Source organism: Bos taurus, chromosome 2 (genome assembly GCF_002263795.3).
Source record: "Bos taurus isolate L1 Dominette 01449 registration number 42190680 breed Hereford chromosome 2, ARS-UCD2.0, whole genome shotgun sequence".
In the NCBI taxonomy this organism is placed as follows: domain Eukaryota; kingdom Metazoa; phylum Chordata; class Mammalia; order Artiodactyla; family Bovidae; genus Bos; species Bos taurus.
The window spans coordinates 53668421-53674420 of NC_037329.1; positions in this window are offsets into that span (position 1 = coordinate 53668421).

Here is a 6000-nt window from a genome sequence, read left to right on the forward strand (position 1 = left end):
TTAGTAAGATATGGACGAGAAAATCTTATTTTAATAGACTGAAGACAACAAGTACAGATATCCTTTTGGAGTTTTACTTTAGAAATAAATAGGAAATAATAATAGAAGTAAAATAAATGAAGAAGATCCTGTAGAAAGAAATATTGATGATGCCAGATAGAAAGGAAAGTGTTATGATACACTTCTTAAGCAGAGGAGTGGGAATAGGATCTCAGGCACAAGTAGTTTTATGGATTTAGCCTTGGCTGAAACATGAGCAGTTCTTTCACTGTAAAAGAAATGAAGCCAGAGGACACAGACAGGACACAAATATGCAGTATTTGAGGTCGGTAGGAATTCTCTTCTGATTGCAGCAACTTTGTCAATAAAATAGGAGTGAGAATTAGAATGTAAGAAAATGGAGTTGAGAGATTTTAAGAGAGAAAATAAGTCGTGAAAGAGTTCAACATCGTGAGGCTTTCTGTGGTAGAGTGTGGATACATCTCCATATCCCATATTTTGCCAGAAGCATCAGGACTATCTATTTTAAATTATGCCCCTAAACTCAGACAAGAAGTATTTCAGTGATACTCATAATGACCCAAGGAGCTTCCCCAAAGACTGTGGAAGCAATAGGGAGTCCTATATAGTTTGAAACTTAGATGTAGAATGGTAGAATTGGGGTTGGGGTATAAATCATGATGGAAATTTAATTGTAAAGTTGGTGAGAACAGGACCTTAAATTATTTATAAAAAGATAAATAAAATAAATTGACATCTCTTGCAACCAAGTGTTACACTGTTGTGGGGGGGAAAAAACATGTGTACCCAATACTCACTCATTCAACAAATATATTTGGGATATTTACTTTGGTATTTAGACACAACACCAAGCTCTAAGGATATAATTTCTTGAAGGTATTTTAATGTCATTGAGGGGTGATAGAGACAATAAACAAGAGTAAAATCACATTAATTAATAATGTACAAGAGTAGTAAGAACTATGGAGATAGTAAAGCAAGACCAGAAAATAGTGAATATCCACAACTCTTCCAAGAAATCATAATCTAAAAGGAAGTTAAGTATGCAATGCCTTGAGGGGAAAAAGGTGACAAACAGAGAATACTAACAGTTTGATTTTAGTATTCTGGCTTGGAGAATTCCATGGACTATACAGTCCATGGGGTCACAAAGAGTCAGACATGACTGAATGACTTTCACTTCACTTCGCACATGCTGATTGCAATGATGCAGTAGAGAAGGAAATTTTATTAATGTTGACATGTAAAAGGGATACTCCCAGAAACAATGACCCTGAGTAGGTGAAAGGTAAGGAACAACCTTGACATCAGTCCATAGATAATTCATATAATCAAGAGAAAAATGAGAGCATCTAGATGAAGGTGGAGAAGGTGATGGCACCTGACTCCAGTACTCTTGCCTGGAAAATCCCATGGACGGAGGAGCCTGGAAGGCTGCAGTCCATGGGGTCGCTGAGAGTCGGACACGACTGAGCGACTTCACTTTCACTTTTCACTTTCATGCATTGGAGAAGAAAATGGCAACCCACTCCAGTGTTCTTGCCTGGAGAATCCCAGGGACAGGGGAGCCTCGTGGGCTGTCATCTATGGGGTCGCACAGAGTCAGACATGACTAAAGTGACTTAGCAGCAGCAGCAGATGAAGGTGGATAGGTATAGGGTTTTCAGTAGTGATATTTCTGACAAGGTGACTCGACACAAGACATGAAAAAAGTCAAGGAGAAACCTGATGCATATATGTAGAACCGTGGTCCAAGCAGAAGAAAGAGTAAACGCAATGTTAGAGCAAGCTTGTCAGTTTGAAGAATAGTAAAGAGACATGCGTGCCTAGAAAGCAGACAATGAGGGCAAGATTTTGTAGGGTACTGAATGCCAAGTAAGAAACAATCATTTTTATGCACATTGTGCAAGTAATTGTGCTAGGAAATTAGAATTTCTATAAAATTCTTCACCTCCCTCTGTCCCCTTCACTTCTATCAGGACACTGTCATCACATCTTGGCTTGTTCTTTCCATCTTGCTTATTTGGATATTGTAACAGGGATAAAGCCTGTTTTTCTCGTATTGACTTAAGTAGCCAAGATACGTCTTAAGGGCTCCTGGCTCAGGAACATACTTTTGCATAGTCTTAAGATTCTAGGTATCTATACATAGCCAGGTCCCAGGTCCTAGCCTCCAACTCTATTTGAAAATCCCGGAGTATTACTCCAGGGAGAGAAGGAGGAAAGAAGTAAGCTAGTTACAAAACACGCAGTTCATGCTGTAGGAGTACGTGCAAAACGGAAAGACTTCCTATTAAACACATGGCTCAGCATCCCAGAAAAAGCAAGTGAAACTAACTGAAAGATAGGATTTAAAAGGAAATCTGAAGCTAAAGGAGTAAGCTTGCAGGCTGCTGCTATGGCAAATAGAGGAGGCAGGTAGTCCCCGGGGTCAGAGATATTCATGGTCACCAAGGAAATGAAAAGATTGCACTAGACTTGCTCAAAAGCAGCTGTTAGAACTGATTCCTGCTGAAAAATAGGACCCTCAAATGGCAATGTCAACCACAAAAAAGAAACTAGAATAGATAAAAACTAGAAAGCTCGTCTATACTGGGTCCTTGATTAAAAAAAAAAAGTCTTTGTGAGAAATTAAAAACTGATTTATGTTGAGGATCCGGATACGTGATATCTTCTCAGATACTGCTGCTACTGCTGCTAAGTCGCTTCAGTAGTGTCTGACTCTGTGCGACCCCATAGACGGCAGCCCACTAGGCCCCGCCATCCCCGGGAATTCTCCAGGCAAGAACACTAGAGTGGGTTGCCATTTCTTCCTCCAATGCGTGAAAGTGAAAAGTGAAAGTGAAGTCGCTCAGTCGTGTCCGACTCTTAGCGACCCCATGGACTGCAGCCTACCAGGCTCCTCCGTCCATGGGATTTTCCATGCAAGAGTACTGGAGTGGGGTGCCATTGCTTTCTCAGATACTGGAGACTCCCAAGTCTACAAATTCATATAAAATCTAAACCAGTGAAACCAGGTGGCCTCTGGAAGAAGCAAATGCAAAACAACTATGTAGCAAATACTTCCTCAAGCCAGAGTGCATGCAGATCCATCCATATAAGGTGCTTTCACAATGAAAATGACACTGCATATCAAAAAATCATCAACCATCTGCAAAAGTCAGTATAAAAATGATTCCTCAGAATTCAAGATTATACTCAATCTAAAAAAAATCTACAAAATGAGTATATTTCAGTTGAATACAAAAATTAGAAATGAAATAGATTCCCACAGAAAAACCAGAGTTCCATTTAAAACAATGACGTTTTTTATAACCAAATATACATTTTTAAAAATGCATATAAGGATTTAAGTTCTTGACTTGTTGTTTAGTTGCTCAGTCGTACCTGACTCTTCTGCAGCCCCATCAACTGTTGCCCACCAGGCTTCTCTGTTCAAGGGATTTCCTAGGCAAGAACACTGGAGTAGGTCACTGTTTCCTTCTCCAGGGGATCTTCTCCACCCAAGGACTAACCCACATCCACTACGTTGTGCAGATTCTTTATTGCTGAGCCACCAGGGAAGCCTCATGTTCTTGATTACTGGAGAATTTTTCTAGCAGTAGAAAAATTAAAAAGATGATCCTTTTTAAATTTTACCATAGTAACTGTACCCATGCTGCATCATGAATTAGAATAGAAGTCCTATATTACGATGCCTTCAAACTGAAATATTCCACCATTATATGACTTTCCTTGATAAATATATATTATTATAAATCAAGGGTTGAATTATTCACATAATTAGTTTTCAGATATAACTCTTGGAAAGTAGATTCGAGCACATAATAAATATTCTTCAGTTAAGCAACATAACCTATAAAACAATTTGCTTCAATTAAATTTTCAGTCTCAAACTAGAAGGATCATTTACATCATCATAGATAGAATATAATTTGTTTTATCTAACTGAAAAATAAGCAATTCTATGAATTGGTGAGTTTATAATTTTTATTGTTTTTCTTTATTTCCTGTCTATAGAATTGAACTAGAAACTAAAAATGACTTCTAGGTAAAAACTGCTTATGGAAAAAACATTATTGTATTTCATGGAATATATCAGCAACTTGTATTTTACATCTTTAAAACTGAAATAACCTTAAAATGTATATCTACTTTCTAATGAATAGATGACAAATATTGAAACTTTGATAGCATTGTAGGTGGTAAACTTTTCCTTTTATTTTCTAAAACTAATGCAGATGTAAAATGTCTGATACTTGCACTTTATCACTTTATGCCAATTTACCTATTATCTTGAACTCTCAGCCAGAAACTATAGTTTTCCACCTTCTGTTTCTCAGGTAAAATTTGGTAGTAAGACAAAATAAAACATAGTAAGATTAAAAATTCAAAAGGCATATTAAAGTAAACAACAGATGCAGAAAAAAATGGTAAACTGGAAGATAGACTTGAAGAAAATCCTAGTAAGTCCTAAAAAGGTGTAAAATGTTAAAGAATAAATAAAAGGTGTAAAGATAGAATGCATCTCAAAGGAAGGAAATACAAAAAACACAGAAAATAGAGGAGAACAAAATATAAAGAGATAAAGCCAGAGAATTTCCTTGACTTGACAAAAAGACCAGGATGTAACGGAAATGCAGAATAGAGAATGGTTGATTATGATGAAAGGTAGGTTCAGGCATGACTTACATAAGCTGAAATTTTTCTGAGCTGAGTTTTGAAGAAACATGCTGGTGAATCATCGAGATAGGCATGTTTGAATGTAGATAAAGCTCTTGACTGATGACACTGTGTCCTCTATTTTAATAAATAAGGTAATGTATAAATCCCTATTCACCAGTCAGAGAGGACTCTAATTTCTCTGTGATGACTTGGCACTTATCATACTGGGTGTAAATTTTATTTTGCCATCTACAAATTAAATGTTAGCCTTCCAATTTTCCAATGAACTATATTACAAATGGAAGGTATGAGTGATAGATGAAGCTGTCCACTAGTGTGCTGGAGCAGGCTTAAGCTACCTTACAAGAGTCAAATAAAACCTATCTTCTCAAGCTGTGTTCTGTGACATCATGTTGGTAATTTGAAATTGGCCATGATGGGGGTATTTACCACAGAAATTGGCAGTTGCTACAATTTAAGACTAATGTTTCTAGAGTAAGTTATTAAGTAATTTTTTATATAAAAATGAAGCTATGCTGCAATGATCATGGGCTGCATTTATCTTTTCAAATTATTGTTTTTTTAAAAAATTGAAATATCCTAGATATACATGGTTATGTTAGTTTAAGGTATACTACATACTGATTTGAGACTTTTGCACACATTATGAAAGGATCATCACAATAAGTCCAGTAAAATCTGTCCCTATATAAAGTTATTACAGGATTATTGACCATATTCCTTATGCTTATATTGCATTCCCATAGCTTATTTATTTTATAATTGAAGGTTTGTACTTCTTAATCCCCTTCCTTTATTTTGTCCCCCTATATCCCCACCTTTGGCAACCACCCTTCTGTTCTCTGTACCTATAAACCTGTTTTCATATCCTTTTGCTTGCTTGTTTAGGTTTATTTAGATTCCATATATAAGTGATATCATACAGTATTTATCTGTCTCACTTACTTTACTTATCAGAATATGCTCTAGATCCATCCATGTTGTCACAAATGGCAAAGTTTTATCTTTCTTTATGGCTGAGTAATACTGTACTGTGTACATATACTACAACTTCTTTATTGATTCATCTATTGATGAGCACTTAGGTTGCTTCTGTATCTTAGCTGTTGTAAGCAATGCTGCAATGAACATAGGGATGCAGCTATATTTTCTAATTACTGTTTTCATTTTCTTCAGATAAATAACCTGAAGTGAAATTGCTTTTTTTTTGCATTTTTTTTTTGGAGGAAATTCCATGAAGCTTTGCTGCTGCTGCTGCTAAGTCGCTTCAGTCGTGTCCGACTCTGTGAGACC